The sequence below is a fragment of the Aythya fuligula genome, chromosome Z, assembly GCF_009819795.1.
Source record: "Aythya fuligula isolate bAytFul2 chromosome Z, bAytFul2.pri, whole genome shotgun sequence".
NCBI lineage: Eukaryota > Metazoa > Chordata > Aves > Anseriformes > Anatidae > Aythya > Aythya fuligula.
Window position 1 is genome coordinate 58,239,885 of NC_045593.1, and position 20,333 is coordinate 58,260,217.

Sequence of the window (20,333 nt, forward strand, 5' to 3'; positions counted from 1 at the left end):
CTATGGTAAGTTTTATGAAATCTGTCACTATTTTGGAATCTCATCTTAAAACTGAGTAATGGTAAGACTTCTTAAATCCTTGCAATGTAGCAGCAGCACAATTCCCCGTCAAGCATAGAGGACTACGGCCAGATTTGCTCAAAACACTTTAAAAATTTACTGTTACTTCCCTTTTTATAAACAAGCATTGTTACATTAGGAAGATGTAACCTTTTCGAATGACGTTAGATAACCTTTAGAATCACTAATCACTCACTCTCACTGACACTAGACACCTTAGTCATCAGGTATGTACGGCAGAAATAAGTGGTGAGCTGGTATCTGGCATCAGTCACAGCTTAACACAGTCAAGTACCAGCCATGAATGTTGAACTACTGTTTTCTTTACACCAAATACTTAGACAAAGTCTAAGATGGAGTCTAAGGTCTGGTTCACATCTACTTAACACTTTGGCAAGTCTCCCTTCATTATTATCACAGACATCCAATTGTTTTGAGAAAAAAGAGAAAAAAAAAAGAAAAGAAAAGAGAAAAAAACAACTGAGTATATATATATATACATGTAATGTATATATACATGTAATAAATAAACAAATAAATACATTTTAGTGAGACCTTTGTAGGTCTCAAATACATTTTTAGTGAGACCAGAGGCAAATGGGCAAGAGTAAGGTTATTTAAAGACACATCATAGGCCTCAGGATAATTTTCAAGGATGGTTATTTGTGTTGGCACATTCAGATTAATGACAACAACTGAATTGCTAGCACTGGGGCACCAGTAATCACTGGCACACACATTCAGTCATGTCAGATTTCTCATATGCCTTATGATCAAAGACTAGTGTATATGTGGGCTAGCAAAACCCCAAATAGATCAGAGAGATCCAACAATAATTTCTGCTGTATGTAAAATATGGCATCATTCTATACAATAGTTATGAATGATTTTTATTTACAGTTTTTTAGCTATTGGCCTGGCAGAGCTAAAGATTAATATCTTCTGTTCATAGGAAAGACAGCAGTGCCACAAAAAGCTTACATCCTCTGCAATCCACAGAGACCATTTATTGCACAAAGGTGTTAACCTTAGCAAAGTTAAGGGTGCTAGCAGAGGTAATTGAATTTGTGGAATATTTCCCTGTTTACCCAGACAAAATTAAATCTCCAATGGAAAGGTATTTGTTTTGTGGTATTTTTGCATTATGTTGAGGTATGAGAAGTACACTAAGTATGTCTGTGTTATATATCTATATAATACATATCCAGCTCAGTGGTTCTCTTTTTTTAAAAATTGGAATTTATCTTGAAAAAGATAGATCTTGAAAAAATCTTGGAAATAACGATGAATAAGACTGCAGCCTGAAGGAGTTCATGGGCTGATTTCTATCCTCAAAAGAGCTCTTCAAAGACTTTCATCCTTTATGCTGCCAGCATGCTGCTCCATTTGCAAAGTAAAATCTCCACGCTGCTCTCCAGTGTATATGCTGTCTACGCTTTTATATATGCTAGATAAAAAAGGGAAGGGTGGCATTTTGTTCTGCCTAAAAGGGAGGAGGAAAAGGAAATGAGCTTCTCTGCCAGAAACAGAGGAGATGATACTCAAAACAAAGAACAAAACAGCTTTCAGTCATTCAATCTATCTATGTATCTATGTGTTTATTCATCCAGCTAAAATATTTCATCAAGATATATGCTAGCAGCCTTTATGATTTAACATTTACTATAGCTGTTTGTCGGTGCCAATACTACTGTGTTTTGGAAGTGCACACGAGAGGACTGCATGACTCAGAAGCTTTTTGGACACATTCAAATAATACTTTCTCATACGTCTATAACTGGCATGTGGCAACTCCACACTTGGCATTCATAATGAACATCTCTGACAGATGAATGAGTATACTTGCCACAAAGTTTAGGACATAAAATTCAGTCCATTCCTGCATACTAAGAAGTCCAATTGCATTACTATGACATTGTATCCACAGACCAAAGAAATCATTCTACAATGTGATATAAATTTCACCTCAAATTTTGTTACTTAAGCATGTATCTACCTTCCAAATATTTGAAGCATTTGTTGAATTAGGACCTAATGCAGGAGTCTATAGATTTAAAGGACTCCCTACCCCCCAAACCATACACACAGTTTTATTTCCCACAAAAGCCTTATAATAAATTATCTTTTATGAAAAAGAACATTTGGGATACTTTGACTTTATTAAAAAGATGTTAGAGTATATACCCAATCACATATGATGACAAATATTTTTAAAACTCGGTTTAATTTCCTTACAGGAAATTAGAGGGACTAATGTGTAGTAAATTTATTTTTCCGCACTTCATGCTAGGAGGCTACAGTTTAAGTTGCAAAATAAAAAAAGCTGTTTTATTTTTCTATGCCAGGATATATCATATTCAAAGAAAAGGACATGGAAAGTCTAATCTCAGGGTTCAGAAGATGAGGAGGCAGAAGTTAAACAGCATGTTTTAATGTATCCATTTTATGGCCTTTGTGAATCAGTATGGATTCACTTGGCAAAGAGACAAGTAACATAAGTGAGATTAAAGTTAAAAAAAAAATCAAACAACACTCAAAGTAATGAAAGCGATATAGGCAAATGGAAGTAAGTACAGCAGAATTATTTAGAGGGCCATTAAACATGAAGTCTAAGGTAGATTGCATGATGTTTACTATTGGAGTTAAATTAGTGACCTCCTCTATATAAAGGTATTCACAAAAAGCTGAAATGTTCATTTCCTCCAACTTTGAAGACAGCGCTTTGAAAAATCCGAAGCAACGTCTTAAAGAAAATCCTCCTCAAACTTCCCCCTTCCTTTTCAAAAAGGCGACAGCGTTAATTCTTCAGTGCTTTTTTTAATTTCCCTTTTCAGAGGCTTTGGCTCCGTGTGTTAATACCTTCAGGTCAGAGCTGCTGCTCTCACAAGGAGTGCCGGCTTTGGAGGACCCCGCTATTCCCTGAAGACAGCCCCAGGGAAGGTTTGCGTCGCCGGGACTGTTTGGGGCTCCTTCCCCAAACCCATCGCGAGCTTATGGCCCAGGGTAAGGCCCGCAGCCCTTCGGCCGGGCCTTCAGCTTCCCGGCCGGGAGGCGAGCAGCCGGGCACCAAGTCAGGCGCTGCCGACAGGGAGAAGCGCCGCCGGGCGATGCGGTCGTGCCGCCGCCGGGCAGCGAAGCGCCCCGGGGCAGCCCGGCCCCGCCGCCGGGCACCGCTCGGCAGAGGGCGACGTGCGCGGCGCCGCGTCCCGGTCGGGGCGGTGCGGGGCGGGCGGTGCGGGGCGGGGGGCGGTGGCGGGGCTGTCTCCGCCCCGGGGCGGTGCGGGGCGGCGGCAGGAAGGGGTCGCGGCGGCGGCGGCGGAGCGCGGCAGCCCTGGGTGTCGCTGCCGCCGCCAGCGGAGTGCGGCCGCCGCGGTGAGTGAGCGAGTGAGTAAGTGAGTGGGGACGGGCGGCCAGGAGCAGGAGGAGGCGGCTGGTGGCTGCGGGCGGAGGGGCCCCGGGCGCTGCGCACCGCCGGGCGGGACGGGACGGGACGGGACGGGACGGGACGGGACCGGGCGGGACGGGGCCGCCTTTCCCGGGAGGGTGGTGTCCCGGCCGGCGAGGCTGGAGCTGCCAGAGGGACCGGGGCCGGGATCAGGACCGGGTCCGGGGCTGTGCCTCGTCCCGGCTGCCCGGCGGCGCCGCTCCCCAGCCGGCGAAGTTTCCTGCGGGGCCGTGGGGACGCCGCAGACGGCGGCGCTGAGCCCCCGGGGGACCCCCAAAACACCGAGGGGGGTCTCCGCTCGCTGCCGCCCCGAGGCGGGTGTGTAGAGCCGCGGTGTTATGGCTCCCACCGCCCTGCGAGCGGCGGCGGCTGCCGCTTTCCTTCTTTCTTTCTTGTTCTTTCCTTTATTTATTTATTTATTTATTTATTTATTTTTATAAGTCTCTTATTTTGTGCCGCACGCACCCGTCCGGGGTTTGTTGGCCTCTCCCCAACTTGGTGGCGGCGGCGGCTGCCGGAGGGGCCCCGGTGACACCGGCGCCGGCCCCGGGCTCCTCGGGAGGAGAAAAGGGAAAAACGAGGGCAGCAGCGGGCAGCCCCCGCCGGCAGGCAGCGGTGTGGGCAGGGTGCAGGCGCGGGGACCGCAAGTTGTGGCTGCGGGAGCCCGGCGCTCTCCGTCCCCTGTGCTGCCTCCCGGGCGTGGGGGGGGGCCCTTCTGCATCTTCGTGTTAACAGGGTTGGTGACAAATCCTGCGTTCAGGCAGCTACAGCTCAGTCCCCAAATATCATTTTCTTAACCGATTTTTTTCTGTAGAATGTTATTGTTTTCACTCAGTGCCTGTTGTCACAGAACAGCTCGGGTTGGAAGGGACCTGAAAGCCCACCCAGTTCCACCCCCCTGCCATGGGCAGGGCCACCTCCCACCAGACCAGGTTGCCCAAAGCCCCATCCAGCCTGGCCTTGAGCACCTCCAGGGATGGGGCACCCACAGCTTCTCTGGGCAACCTGTGGCAGCACCTCAACATCAGGAGATTAAAAATAATTCTGACAGAGGCTGGTGAGCATGTGCCAGCTCATGCTTGCAGAAAAAATAGAAAGCATGTTGAATTTGGTTTGAACTCTGAGTCCTGAACTTGTCTAGTTTCTGTGCTGGTCCCAGTGCGGGTGCAGGTAGAAAGGAGAGGCCCACGGGTGCAGCCAAGAGCATGTGGGGATCACGCATACCTTTCTCCCTCAGGCTCGTGGAGGCAGAGAGATCTGACCCAGAGTACAGGTCCACCTCTGCGTTGCTTTGTCGGTTTTCTAGTCAAGTGAGATGCCCTCCAACGCACTGTGTGTCGAATAGAATAGCATACGAACTAATCTGCTTTTTCAGATATTATTTCCCTGCATGTGGTTGATTTCAGGAAAATGTTAAGTTTGAGAGAAATTTTCTTCTTGATTCCTTGTGTGTAGATCCTAAGGAACTGTGGTGATAAAGGCATACGTACTACAGACAATCTTGTTCCTGGCATGTTGCCTGGTTTTACAAGTAGTCATGGCTCAGGATTTCTGCTGCAGTCCTCCTCTGACAGGTTGAGGGAAGTACCCATGTTGCGTGCTCAAGAACAATGGCGTGTGCAGTGAAACGAAGACTGTTTTTAAAAGTCACTGTGTAACTTGCCAGTTTTCCACATAACAGTTTGATCTGACTGTCACTGATGATATTTGAGATGAAGAATTTAGTAGAGCTCCTGGGATACTTATGTGTGTAATTATATCTAAACTTAGAGTTGCAAGTGCAAACAAACAAAGATTTGTAAATGATCACAAATTGAGCCAAACAAGCTAGAGAAATTGTCTGACTTGCATGTGAAAATAACTTCTAACAATTACGGTTAAACACTTCATGGACAAGATTATAGATTATACTGTACCTTCCATGTTCCGTACAGCAGGTTATACCGTATTACTCTGTTCTTGTGTCTTCAGAAGGATATCTGGAATTGGCCATGCAGCTGAATTGTTGCTAGACTGGCTTACAAGTCTGGTCTAGAATAACACTTTGTATTCTTCATGTCAAAGTATTTCAAGCAATTTAAAAAAAAAAAAAAAAAAAAAAAGGAAAACAAACAGTTAAAGCATCATAGTTCAGTGTAATGCTAAAGAGACAGAAAGAAACACTGGATGTACTGTAACTACATAGTATTGTTGAAGTTCTGTTTTTTTTTTTTTTTCTCATGCTGCAGAATTTGGTTTCATCAAGTAAATGCAGAGTGTTTTCCCAAGGCACAACTAAGTATTTTCCGATTACAGAAAACTGCAAATTGGAAAGTGGTGTAACCATTGAGACTCTTAATATTTGTAGGTTTAAGATCTGTCCAACAGTAGCCTTCCCTTCTCTCTGCTTCTAAGCTTTTTTTTTTCTGCTTTCCTTTTTTTTTTTTTTTTTTTTTTTTTTTTTTTAAGGCAGTAAATGAGAATATATAAAATGGACATACACTGGGCTGCTGAAAGGCAGTGAGGTTTTCTCCTTAATCCTCTTTGTTTCTCTGTGATAATGGAGGAATCCTTCCTAATGTTCTGAATTACTATTTTTTTAAATAGTGATTCAGTGTATTGCTATGGAAAGATGTAAAGGTGTTATTGAAAAATATTTCAATTGAGTATTTCATAATGACTATGGGTTACTTTGTAACTTGTGTTAAAACCAGCTTTTGCAAATTTGCTACTAGAATTATGTGGGAATAAATGTGTGGATTGAGATGTAGGTTGTGACCACATGAGAAAAGTACTGACAAAGAAAGGTAACACGGGTATAAATAAGAAACAATTCATGTGCAGTACTGGCTTTTGAAACTCACCATTCTTTGGATAGAAATCTTGATGGTACTGTTGTTTGTTTTATTTTTTTTTTTTGTGTGTTTGTTTGCATCAGATTGTGCAGAGGGCATCTTTTTCATCTGTATGTGAGAAAGTGAATGAAATGTAGAAATAGTGTTTAGAGGATGTGTGGAGATTATGCATGAAGAGATGCCAATGGGAAGGAAGCTTTTCTGATTTAGTTAATTGAATCAAGCTGACTGACTTATGTCTAAGGGAGAGGCTTGGCAGTAATGAGTTTGAAGTGCTCTGTCTCAGCAGCACTCCATGTATCTTGAGCACAAACCATAGTTTTTGCAGTGAAAGATGTCTCTCTCTCTCTCTCTCCCTCTATCTACCCATGTATTTTATTATCTTTATTCAAATCTTTGGAATCCCACCATTCAACACAAAGAAGAAAAAAAATCTGTGCTTTGCAGAAACTGAAAGGCAACAAATGATAACCCAGGTTATTCTGGCTGCAGAGTTGAACTTACTACATTTGACACAACGGCCATCTCAACAAAAACAGTCTGTTTTAAGATGCTGTGGTTCTGTAACAGCCAAACAGAGTTTGTAATCAGAGCAAGTCAAACAGGTGAAAGCAGTTCACAGGCAATACTGCATACAGAGACATAAAGCTTTTACTTTGAACAAAACCCACTTCAGTCACTTGCATTTATTTTCTCATAGGTCTTTTTCATCCTTTTGTACTCATTCTTTCACGCTCCTATGTTCATGAATACCAGGGCAGATGGAGGTATCCTGTCGGTCTGGCCAGGGATAAGGGATGCTGCCTGCCAAGTCCTTATCATGTTGTTCGGGTTATTTGTGACTGGTAATGATGTTGCATGATCTTTGCTGCATTTATGTTCGCTTTTGACAAAGAAGGAAGAGGATGAGTCATGCCACATACTTGTGGTTCCACATAACCTGGTATACTACTGCATGTTCCATCGGAGCCTGACAGTTCCTTTTGTTATCAATACTCTTTCTTGGATTTTATGGCTGTTCTTGATTTCTTTATTTGCAGCGTGCATGCCGTTCCTCTTCCTCTTGCTCTGATTTTTTAGTCTGTGCTGTTTTGCATTCATGCTCCTGGTATGCCAGTATAATGTTTACTATATAAATTTTTATAAAAGAAGGGTATCTCAGAAGGTTGGTTTAAGGAATATTTTATGAATCTGAACATTTGTTTGTGCTCCCTTTTAAAATCATCTATCATTCTGTCATGATCCTTAGTGTGATGGGTTAATCGAAGCTTAACTTAAAAGTGAATATGTGTATTTGCTTCTGACACTCCCATTGGGTGTAGGAAGTGGCCTATTCGTTTTCAGATTAAAGGTTTTTGACTTTTAAAGCTGTGGTACTAGATTAAACCTAGAGGACCACTGTAAAACTATAAATGTTTGGTTTGCTTTTATCCTCCAAGGACACAAGAGAGTTTTTGTTTAGCTATGCATTTGCTTTGTGTTGTAGGCCTGTAAATCACGTCTTCCAATCTTTACAATAAGACACTTACTCATGTTAGGGCATACTGTGGATTGTCTTTGTTTTCTGGATTGTTTCAAAAATGTCCATCTAGTTTCCAGCATATAATTGTTCATGGTCTTCATATACTCACCTGTTCTTGTTTAATATGATGCAGTAGTTTAATTCTTACTTCTTTCCCTGTAGTATTTACTCTGGTTTCTTTATAAAGAACAATCATGTTTTGTCTTTTTACTGCTAGGTTGAATGATTCAGGCTTTCACTTGTTTTATACCAGGAAAATTAAGAGCTTGTTGTGATCCTAGTTGCCCTTTTTCCTGCTGGCTACAGCTTGAATGTATCTTTCTTGTACACAACGACTGGGACTGTACCTGATCTTCCAGACAAACACAATGACGCTAGTATAACAGATAGGTAATGGAGATAAATTGGAATGGATAACCCATAAAATTGTTTTTTATTATTATTTGTTGTTATGAATACATAATAGTAGCTTCGATTGTATGCTCACTAGTTACATCTCCTCTTTACAGCTGATAAAATGGTAGATAAGAACAGAAAATCCCTACATGTTTGACTTAAGAACAAAACTTTAAAAATACTTGTTTGGATTCACAAAATTGTCCATTTCTTTTTTATCATATTCTGAACTTACAGTGAATGAGATTCCTCTACAGATTCCTCTGCGTCTATGGAATTTGCTGATGCAGTGTTGAAGAACTTTGTATTTTGTTTCTGTCTCCTTTATGTGAATATTAGAATATTTATGTGAATATTTTTTTGATTTAGTCCAAATTAATGGAACTCTGTCACATCATCCTTATTTGAATGAAGGTTGTGGTTGTCCTTCCTTGATGAGTTTCATACTTTTTTTTTTTTTTTTTAATCTATCTTCCAATGCAGTGTATTCTAGCTTAACTAATAATCTTTCATGCTATAGTATGTCTGAAAATATACACAGTTCCCACTAGACCAACTCTTCTGTGTTTTATTTTGTCTGGAGGGAGGATCTTTTATTTCATCAAAGAACAACAGCATAATCTGCCAATGCAACATAAATAATTTAATATTTAATTTCTTCTGGCACTCCATTACTCACTTCCTTCTGTCTCTAATTATTCCTTACTTAAGAATCTGTTTGGTTTCCCCTTCTATTTGATTCTGTTTTATTAAATGTACCTTCAGTGAAACTAAAGTGAACTTACATGCAGGTATGTAGATAGTAAATAGAAGTAGTTCCAAAGTATATTTCTAAGCTACAGGATGATGTCAACCAAAAAGTTGTCTGTCTGGTGCTTCCCACAGTAAGTTTCAGAGGTCAGTAGCTTTTAGTATGGACAAATTTAAGTGTTGGTGGTGAGCCATTCCATGTTGGGGTTGAGGTGTGGCTTTGCTCTGAAGAGAATAGAGGTAGGGGAACTGAGAAGTAGAGAAGCTGAGATGAAGGTAAGTGCCCTGAAGCAAGCCAGTGTACAGAGAAATGTGGTGTCACTGGAAGAGTGAAGAGGAAGCTGATGTGAAGTGGGGTAGAAGACAGGAGGCAGTCAAGAACAGGCTCATGTATCTAACTTGTATTGCAGCAAATGTGTTACTTCTCATGTCTTCATTAACAGGTGCTTAAAACATTCCCAACTTCTGTACTTGTGGATGACATCAATAATTATTGGGTGTAACTGGATGCTTTGCTCTGTGATGTTCATTAGTATGCATTCACAATCCAACATCAGTGATGCACTGTTATACTACCGTCTGCGTTGTTCCAGGAAGCCACAGAACTTTCTCTTGGAAGCAGATTCCTCCCTGTCCCCTCCTCAGTTGAGTCTACTCAGTGTGAAACTACACCTTTACATCTGTTCAGGTATTGAAGTCAGTTATAGCCCAGTGTTTCATCCACAACAACAGTGCTTACTTATTGCTTGGGGATTGGTTTTGATTCTGGAATCCCAGTGATTATTTTGCTTTACAAGTCAGCTATAATAGAGTTATTTTCTCCTTAGGCGTCGTTCATGGGTCCTAAAGCTAGATGTTTTAAGGAGTAGAGAGAAGAAAATTGCAAAGCTGACTTGATCAGTTCTCATGCCTAAACAGTGCATTTAAAAGGGAAGGGGGATGGATGGAGAGAGAGAAAAGCTATACTTTATTTTAAAACACCAGTGCTCTATTTCAGACTTCCATGTTATATTACTTGGTTTTCTGTGGATTATTTATATTTAGAGTGGTTGGATTTTAATTCTTTTCTATGTGTGTTGTACTCTGAACTCAGTTAAGGAGCTGGATTGCATGGTACTAAGAATTCCAATCTCATTATGGTAGAGATTAGGATTTCTGTGGTGGATTTTAATAAATCTTTATGGTGGTTTAAACAAAATACCTTTTGCTTTTTACTTGCTTACTGATGTTTTTGCTGGAACACTGTTAATATATTTTGATCACAAAATTATTAGTTTTCTAAAGTTTGTTAATTCAGAGTAGTCCTTTCAGAAGATCTTTCTGTGATACATACATTTAAAAAACAGTTTATAATGTTACATAGCTTTTATTACTCCTGACAGTTGATGAAACTGTTAATTAAAGTGATGTCTATTTTTGTTTTTCTCGTTTCTTTTTTGACAGCGAAAATATGCTTTAGTGCTTTTTTTTTTTTTTTTTTCCTTGTCTTACCGCTTAGAGGAATGCCTTTTTCCCAGAGAAATCAATACAAAATCACAGAATGGCTGAAGTTGGAAGGAGCCTTTGGAAGTAATTTAATACATGTAATCCCCCACCCCACTTAAGCAAGTTCAGCTAGACCAAATTGACCAGGACTGTGTCCCTCTGGCTTTTGAATACCTTCACGGATGCGTACTCCACAGCTTCTCTGGGCAGGGTGTGGCCATTTTTGGCCACCCTCATAAGGAGGTGTCTGCTTGTGTTTCAGTTCATGCCTCTTGCCTGGTCAGTGGGTGCTGCTGAGAAGAACCTAGCACTGTTGTCTTTGCCCGTATCTGCATCAATCTGATAATTATATATATACTGATAAGATTCCACCCTCTCCCCCCTTGATTCTCCTCACCCCCAGGCTAAACAGTCCTACCACTCCTCACATGACTGATGTTCCAGTCCCAGTATCATAATTTCTTTAGCCTGTTCCTGAACCCTGTCCAGTATGTTCATGCTTCTAGGGAGTCCAGAACTGGACACAGTACTCAAGGTGTGGCCTCACTAGGGCTGACTAGAAGTGAAGGATCACCTCCTTTGACCTGGTCATTCTGTTCTTCATGCAGACCAGGATGTCCCAGGCTGGCTTTGCCACAAGTGCAATGAGTTGCTGTCTTGTTTCTACATTGTCCTTCAGAACCGTCGGGGTCTTTCTTGCAAAACTACTTTCCACCTGGTGAGTCCTCAGCCTATACCAATGCACAGAGTTGTTCTTCCCCTGGTGCAGGACTTTCCCTGTCAGCCACTCCCCCCAGTTTTGTGTTATCTGCAAATGTGCTGAGGGTACAGTATTCCCCACCACCCAGATCATTAAGGAAGATGTTGAGCAGGATTGGACCCAGTATTTATTCCTGGGGTATAATGTTGGTGATCAGCTTATGGCTGGTCTTTGTTGATCACATATGAGCCTGGCAGCTCAGTCAGTCCTCTTCACTGTCTATTCCTCTAGACTGTTTTTCATCACTTTGTCTATGAGGATATTATGAAAAACTGTGCAAAATGTACATGGTTGGGTGATTTAGACTGTGTACTTAAAATAACAGTTCTTTGAAACAGTGTGCTGTTCTGGAACTTCATGGAGAATGATAGTGCTTATATGGGGGTTCTGAGTGAATCTGCTGCTGCATGGTAAAGGTCCAACTCCAGCAACAGTTTGAGGTTGTTCTTTGCTCGCAGTAGCTTTGCAGGCCTGAAAATGTGTTTGTTTAGAGTAAGGTCTCAACACTTAAAGTTTGTTTAAATTTTTAAGACAGTGCATTATATGATAACACCATGTAACTCCCATAAGAAATTGCCCATATAATTCACTCAGGGAAGACAGTTATCTTTTGTATCTTCTATAAGTCACAAGCTGTGATGGTAGTAGCAGTGAGTTATTACAGTCTTTCCATTGTCGAATGACAATAACTCAATTAATAACTCTATTGTACTAAAGATATTTTAAAGTTAGTTATTAGCTTTCTTTCATATAAATCTAGCTGGGTAGATGAGGGGAGAGCGGTGGATGTGGTCTACCTTGACTTCAGAAAGACTTTTGACACTGTCTCCTGTAACATCCTCATAAACAAGCTTGAGAAGTGCAGCCTAGATGAGTGAACCTAGAGCAGGTTGCCTAAAGAGGTCGTGAAGTCCCATTTTCTGGAGATATTCAAACTTGCCTGGATGCCGTCCTGTGCAATATGCTCTAGGTGATCCTGCTCAGTAGGGGGGTTAGACTTGATGATCTTCAGAGGTCCCTTCCAACCTCAGCCATTCTGTGATTCTGTGAAACTGTTACTGATGAATATAATCTGTTTTTCCATCTCTAAGTGGTCAGCAATATATAGCAATCTGCAAGGGTCAAAACATGGAGGTCCTTCCCACGTTGGGCCTCCTCTACCCCCAACATACACACACTTTTCTGAGGTTCCCATTCCCGACACCCTGAGATGTCAACCAGCATAGGCATCTGCTTAAACGTGGGTATTTCAGCTCCAACCATAGTACTCATTGACCCCCCAAAATATTCTGGTCTGGTAAGACTTGGAGCATCAGTGTAATCCAAAGGTTGCCGACAGATGTCGCTGTGGATTTGTGCAATACTGAGACTTCTCAAGGAGACTACCCATATCCACTTTGTGCAAAATAGATTGAAATCACGTCTGTGGAGCATATTAAAGAGTATTGGCTGAGCATTCCAAGATTAAGAATATAGCCTCCTGCCCTTGGACCAGCATTTTGGAAGAGAGAAGTTTGCCTGACAGAGTCCTCTCTAAATATTATCATCTGTCCTGTGCTGAGATTAAATTTGTCTCCTGTTTCAGACACAAACCCAGTAGACATTTGTGTGGTGGTGACCTAACAATAGTTGGTAAGTGGTGTAGCCTTGGACTCTCCCCCCTCTAATCAGACTTAGAACTGCTTGTGCCAGCACTGCTGGCTGGTTCTACAAGGTGTGCGTAGGTGGAAGAATTCACAAATGTTCTTTTAGTAAGATATTATTATGCTCTACTAAACTGGTTCCCCAAGGATGATGGAGTGTGTGATAAACTCATTTTATGTGGTTTTCACCACTCTTCTGGACTGTTTGTCTTGCGAGCCATTAACTGTTTGAATACAAGTGGAAATACCTCACCATTGGCTTAATAAGCAAAGACCTTTGATAGTGGCCTTCTGGTCAGCATGTACAGGAGGAAATACAGCTAGTTGTTTGCTACCATCACCTGACTATAAATTTTGACTCTGGCAGTAGCCCAGTATGATTTGTCTTCTGGGTGTGGCTGGGTGTTCTCCAAATTCTGACTCCAGAGAGGTTCGCTGCATATCATCCAGTCATCTGCTTATCATCACTAGACTACAGTGTGAGACCTTTATATACTGCCCAAGAGCCAGTATAAAGATTTCTGAGGCTGTCAGCTCTTCCAGCACCATAGCCACGACTATCAGTTTGACATATTGGCTGCTCCTCCTGTTCTCTTGGTAGTTTAGGAAGGCTTGTTGAGCCATTATAAAAGCTGCTGCTTTCCATTGCTGTTTCTCTTTAGCATTATCTTGTTGACTGATCAGTGAACCATGCATTTTGCTTCTGCTCTTGGGTTAATTGCTCATATGGTGAAGCCTACTGCAGCCAAGATGGAGGCAGACCAGACTGGATAGAAAATGTCATTACCCAAGCCAATTTGTCCTATTTTCTCCTGTAAAGCACTCACTGTAGTTGGACTGGTATAGGCCACACAGAAATTCACCATTTCCATTTCACAGTAGTAGTCTGTTATGTCTTCCCAATTTATTGAATACAATCATTTGGTGGTACCCACTGCAAAGCCAGAAGCCCCACTATTAGTTACCTTGGCCAACTGGGTGGTTCTTTGTTTCATCCAGGGCTGAAAAAACAGCTCAAGTTTTTAGTTTTGCACCGATGGGGGCAACCTCTATGAACAAAATACCAACTGTGTATGTAGCCTGTTTCTTTGCTGTCACAGGCTCCAATGAGCCTCATCCAGTGCTTGGAGCTTGAAAGGCTTATTGGCTAGCTTTTGGGCTAACACTGCTTATTAAGCAGTTGTTTTTCTTGATCAGAGGTGGTTGCTTCCATTTTTTCCTGAAAGGGTATTTTTTTTTTTTCCTTGTTTATAATGGTATTAATGTCTGGACTGAATATGGCATACATTGCCTCCAAGACCCCAAAGACTAATAAATTTGTACTTCTACTCTGCTCTGCATTTCTGCTCTATAGAATGTTTTGTGTAGCTGGTTTGGGTATCTTTCTACAATGGCCCTGCCAAATTATCCTTCCAAATTTTACTTCTTTGTTATATTTCTGAATATTTTGGTTGTCAGTTCCCCAGCCATGATTTTGCATAGTCTCCATAGTATCACTCAGTGCTTCTCCCACTTCTCCCTCTGTGAGACGAGCGATGTGCATAACAGAATCCACACAGTTGAGTGATTTACTGCATGAGAGAAACATTGAAATCTTCCAAATGTGGGGCTGCCAACCCATTGTGAATGATGGGGCTGTGTCAATAGCTCAGGGCAGCAGCATGCCAGGAGTGCATCGGTTGCTCCTGCAGTTCCTTAGCAGCTGGACTGCCAAGGATTTTTCTGTCTGGATGGTGCCACGGCTTCAGACTCAACTAACTCAAGGAGAATGGCAATGCTGGGTGCTACAGCTGTGGGGGTGTGGGAACCTGATATGATAATCAATAACCTGTTGTTGTTTTGTCAGAAGCTGCCAGGTGTTTTTGTTGACCAACTGGGGCAAATGAGAGAGGAGCAGGCTGAACTCTCCAGTTGTTCCAGCCTCTAATGGTGGATGTGTGGTCATCCGAGTGATCTCAGGGCAGTCTGTACTGTTTCGATGCAGTCTGTTTGGGAGAGGGCCCAAACCACCAGGACCCATAACCACCTTTTGCACAGTGATAACAAAAACGCTGCAGCCTGTGGAGAAGCCCCCGGTGGAGCAGGTGGATGTGGCCTGGAGGAGGCTGCGGCCCATGGAGAGCCCCTGCAGGAGCAGGCCCCGGGCTGGAGCTGCAGCCTGTGGAGAGGAGCCCATGCAGGAGCAGGGGGTCTAGGGGGAGCTGCCGCCCACCCATGGGGGACCCATGCTGGAGCAGTTTGCTCCTGGGGGATGGATGGATGGACCCTGTGGGACGGAGCCATGTGGGAGCAGGGCTTGAAGAGCTGCTGCCTGTGTGCAGCCCCCGCAGGCTCAGTTTGGGAAGGACGGTATCCCGTGGGAGGGCCCCCATGGGGAGCATGAGCAGAGAGGGACTGTGGGGGAGCGGCGGAGACGAAGCATTAGGCACTGACTGCAGCCCCCATTGCCCATTTCCCTGTGCTGCTCGGGGGGAGAAAGTAGAAGAGAGTAGATAGGGAGAAGGGGGTTTTAGTTTAATTTCTCACTGCTCTAGTCTGCTAGTGATAGGTAATAGATTTTATTCATCTCCTTGTGCTGACTCTGTTTTTGCCCGTTATGATAGTTGTAGAGTGACTTTCCTGTCCTTATCTCACCCCTTTATCCCTTTTCATCATATTTTTTCCCTCTTTCCCTTTGAGGAAGGGGAGTGAGGGAGTGGTTGTGGTGGAGTTCAGTTGCCCGGAAGGGTAAAATCACTGCAAAAGGTAGGGGTAATTAATTGCTTCTAGTGTGTTCTCCTTTTCTCAGCTGAGTGTGGAAGCAGAGGGCACCATCGGTCTATCCACTGTCCTGTGGTCTCTTTTTCCCTTTCACTTGCTTATACTTTTCCCATAAATAAAGTAGAGTTCCAACAGTTTTGTCATTTGGGACTTCAGATTGAAGTAAAGCTAAAAGTATCTTTTTTTGGTTAGCACTTTTGAGGCTAATCTACAGAATTTATATATAATGACATATCATTGCCTAACATGCTGTAATGCTATCTCTTTCATCTAGTCCACCAGTGTGCAGCACAGGCCACCCTGGGGCACTCCATCATGTTCCCTTACAGCAGCTGCTCATGCTGGTGTTCAGACTTCCCATGCCTTGAGTACAAGGCCCAGTAGGGCAGGTGTGGCTTGTTTGAGGAGTTGGTGATCTTGGACAAAATGTCTGCTGCGTGGCACACAACATCATGGTGTGGTGTTTTTGGAATGATTGGCCCAAAGTTTAAAGAAGAGGTAGGGAATTAAACTTTTCAGAGCAGGCTTCTTTTCATATTTTTTTTTGTTTGTTTGTTTTAAAAAAATAGGTCTCTTTTTTAGGCTCATAGTCACAAAACTTGTGAAAGCAGAAATGCCCATGAAGCATATTCATGTGTTGATGCTGTACGGTCAAAAAACTCTTACAGTTAGAACTATACATGTCTTGAAACAAAATGAGGAGAGCCAGATACCATGAAAAAGAGTGAAGCTTTTTTACCCTTCTTTGTGAAAAGATCAAACAAAAGGACATTGTATTCGTCTGCCTTTGTTTTGGTCCATATTATAGTACTGTTTTGGTTCCCTACCACATCCCATGGGATTTATGAAATACCCATTTCTTCATTTTCACTGCTTTTTATCTAACGTGGTCCATTTCATCTTCAGAGCAAATTGAATTGAATGAAGTGAATACCTACAAAATCTTCTCTTTTTTTTTTTTTTTTTTTTTTGGCAAATAGACGTTTTGCTTTTGGCAAATAGACGTCTTTATTTTTTTTTTTCAATAAACGTCTTCAAAAGACTGGCTGTGATTTGCAGGTTGGTATTCTAAAAGTGATTTCATTGTCATGTGCTGCTTAGCCTTTTTTCTTAAGAGTTAGTGAGGATAATACAGGTAGCAATGCTACATTATCTGTGTTATTGTATCAGGGAATTGCCATTGCACTCATGATATATTTCCGTGGAGATTTGGGTCACTTGTATTGAACTGAAGATAAATTCAGTCTTTCTTGCCATAGTTGGCATTTGAATCTAATCAGAGGGGAAGCAGAATTGTTTTTTGTTTTTTATTTTGGCTGGGGGGGTGGAAGGAGAAAGGGGGCATGATCAGAGGTAGCACCAAGTTAAGGATTTGAGAAAGTTGTTTTGGCCACATGCAAAAGTCAGACCAATTTGTTAGATGTACTTCTACCACTACGACAGCATTGTGGGATTGTTCATCCATAGTAGGAATTATTCATGTTGAGGCCGTGTTGCTTCTGTGACATCTTCTGACCTGTTGTGAAAGTATTCTATTGTTATCTAATGTATCAAGGATATTACCTGTTCGTTTAATTACCTGCTGTTATAACTTGCAATAACTGCTGATTCAGGAATTAATTGCAAATACAATTTTGACAAACTATCACTACAGAAGAATTAAAATCAATTTATTTTGAAAAATTCACTTTGAAGTGATGTAGATTTCTTCAGATGTCTGTGCTTAGTATCAGACCACCACTTGATTGTGAAAGAGTATCTGATCTGTGGAAACATTTGGTTCTTTTGTCATTTGGTCATCCCAAAGCTATCCTCTGGCTCACTCTGAGGTTTGTCTTTATCTTGTTCTTGCTGCTTAGGAGTAAATAATTAGATTTTAGCACCAATTCTCTCACTTTCCAGTTAAGTACTGGAAGTTTTAGGTAAGTACTAGAAATGTAGCTAGTATTCTCAGTGGATATGTTATGGAAACCTTTTATTCTTACTACTGTGTTTTACAGCCTTGAGCTTCAAGAGAATGCCTAAAAAATTACATTTTATTTGTTGCTTTTATAGAGAATATAAACAGAGGTGTTCCTCTGTTACTAATCTTTGTCTTTACTTGAAATATCTTCATACTTTAACAGTGGATTTCTTCAAACTTATTTGATATAAAACTTTTTAGCTATGCAACAGTTACAGAGATGAGTCTACAGTTGCAGTCAAATTACAGTACATTGTAGGTGGGAGATTCAAGGGCATATTTTCAGGAGGCATACATTCCAGTGGCATGTTTTGAGGGGATATGTATTCAAGATTGAGCTTTTAAGTTCATATGGGATTTAAATTATTATCAAGGCTTTAAAAGAAGTGCACCTTATGAGACCTGTATCATTCAGTATCATTCAGTCTGTAAATTCTTTTAAAAATGTATTTCATTACAGAAATTAAACTAAATAATTGTGTAGAATATAGATTTTGTTGTTGTTGTTTGCTACTTTTTACTTAATCCAGGGTAGTTACCTTTAGTTAGTTATCAGTTAAATTGAAATGGTTTCATTTATTTTTGAAATGGCTGTGCTGTAGATCCAGAAGCTTTGTGCAGGTAGGAAACAAACCCAATGCTTCTCTGTGTCTTTAGGGAAAAGAATTCAACTTTTCATTACAAACAGTTCCTTTACTGCCATTTCTGATATTTCAACTGTTTAAAATTAAAATTGAAAAAAAAAAACAAACATTACAAGGTTAAAAAGAGTGACACTGGTATTGTGTGTCAAAAAAAAAAGAGTGAAATAGAGCTTCAGCACAGTGTAGCAATGTTAAGCAATGCTCTTGGGTGTATATTAGTGCTTAGACATCTTAGAATACCTGTACTGAGGCTTTTAGAATTGTTATGATACATTTCCTACTTAGAGCTGGAAGTTTTGTTTTTGCAGGAGGAAGGTCCCTCTGGGTGAGGTTAGGTGTATTCTGTAATATCTAATGGTAAAGCCTAGAAAAGTGAATCAGAACCACCTTGCCTTGGTGAATTGTATTTCACTATTTTTTTTTAATTTTTGGTAGACCTATTGCCTAGTGCTTCATCGTGTAGCACCTTGCTTTTTCAGGATCCTATATGACAGCAAGAAGTAAACAAATAAGGTGGTCTCAAGGAGATTTCAGAATGAATTTGCTCTGGAAAACAGGCTTAAACAACAAAAAGAAGGTAGAAAAAAGCTTCAGAAACTGCAAACTAAGGATTTTTTCTTATGAATACAGAAGCAATGTCAAAATGTTCAAGATGACTTGTATAAGCTATTGCACATACAGTACTTTCCTAATGTCAAGCTGAAATGTTTTCTGAAAATGAGTTGCAAACAAAAAGGATTAATGATTTAATGAATCTCAAGCTCAACTCTCTTCATTTGCATAAGTGCAGTTTCCTGTCATCTTCAGGCAATTTGCAGTTTTTTGCAGCTATAAATAGCATTCTTGTTATTTAGTTATTCTGTTTGACCTCTTTTATTCATACTCTGTTCTGACTATCCATTTAGTGGACATGTTTGTACTAAATATGCCTGCAAAATAGACTATAAATAATTATCTTGTTACACTTGAGTGCTTTTTGAAGAATTTCTATTCACTGTGAAATACAATACGAAAGTTTCTCACGGTTAATTTCTTACAGTGTTGGCAGCTTCACCTATAAGGTACTGTCTGTAGTTACTAAGGTTTGTTGATACAAACTTGATGGAAAAAAGTGTGCCAGAAGGCAGCTAACTGTGGCATAAAGCCACGTCATTGAATTTCTTAATGCTGCCAAGATGAAATATAATGGACCTTTCCGGCTGTGGGCAGAGCTGACTGCCACTCCTGCCTCTTGATTCTTGACCCTAAGACACAGGAAACCCATCTTCGCACTAGGTCTTAGCCAGCCTGAACCTTTTATCTGTTTTTTCCTGTCTCACTGTTTAGCCAGTCTCCATTTTTCATTTCTTCAACATATCAAATTTCATTGTAGACCATTTTTTCTGAACGTTGTTCTTCTGGTTATGTCTTCCTTTGCAATACCCAGGCATCTGTCCCACCTGATCTGAGACTGGGGCATTTCTTTTCTGTTATGATGGTAAGGGAGTTGCAAAAAAAAAAATTAAAAAAAAATTTAAAAAAAATGTGGGGGGCAGGAAGTATTTTCCTACTGCTAGGTCAGATAACAGAACGTGGAACCAGACCAGTCTCTCTAAAGGTCTCTTTAAAACCTTTATGTCTATCAAGTTGAATATTTTGGGGAGGGGAAGTGTGCTATTTTGACAATACTATCCTAACTCACAAGAAGAGAGTACTAAAGCTGTCGTGTTTGACACTTGTATGCTTTTTGGTTTGTTTTAATTTATTAATTTAATTTAATTAATATTAATTTATTAAACATTCCTATTTATAACAACTGTTTATCATTAAATATTAGTGGATTATCTCATTGGTTTGTCACTTCAAGACAAACTTTTTCTGTTTTTGAGACAAAATAACTCTCAGCTTTGTAACTACATCTTCAAAATACTTATTTAAAACAGTTGTTTATCTATAATTGGCTTTTCTAAGTTGGACTGTCTTTATACAGTTTTTGCTTCATTTTTCTTCTCTGTTTATAATTAATTAGCTTTTTGCCCTCTTTTGCACTTGATTAATTTTTGTCAGGTAGTATTTTCATTTAATACAGAGT

The 20,333-nt window shown here is 41.0% G+C and overlaps 1 protein-coding gene across 4 annotated transcripts in view; it reads left to right on the plus strand.

Moving 5' to 3' along the window:
* The first annotated feature begins 3,345 nt into the window (after nt 1-3,345).
* Nucleotides 3,346-20,333, plus strand: part of PAM (peptidylglycine alpha-amidating monooxygenase) — a 143,617-nt gene continuing 126,629 nt past the window's right edge. For 3 of the 4 annotated variants that reach the window (XM_032205406.1, XM_032205408.1, XM_032205410.1), the window contains exon 1: nt 3,346-3,432. The gene's annotated coding sequence lies outside the window, so the exon portion shown is untranslated. Of the gene's footprint in view, nt 3,445-20,333 lie in introns of all 4 variants that reach the window. The other variant, XM_032205407.1, reaches the window with a different exon arrangement.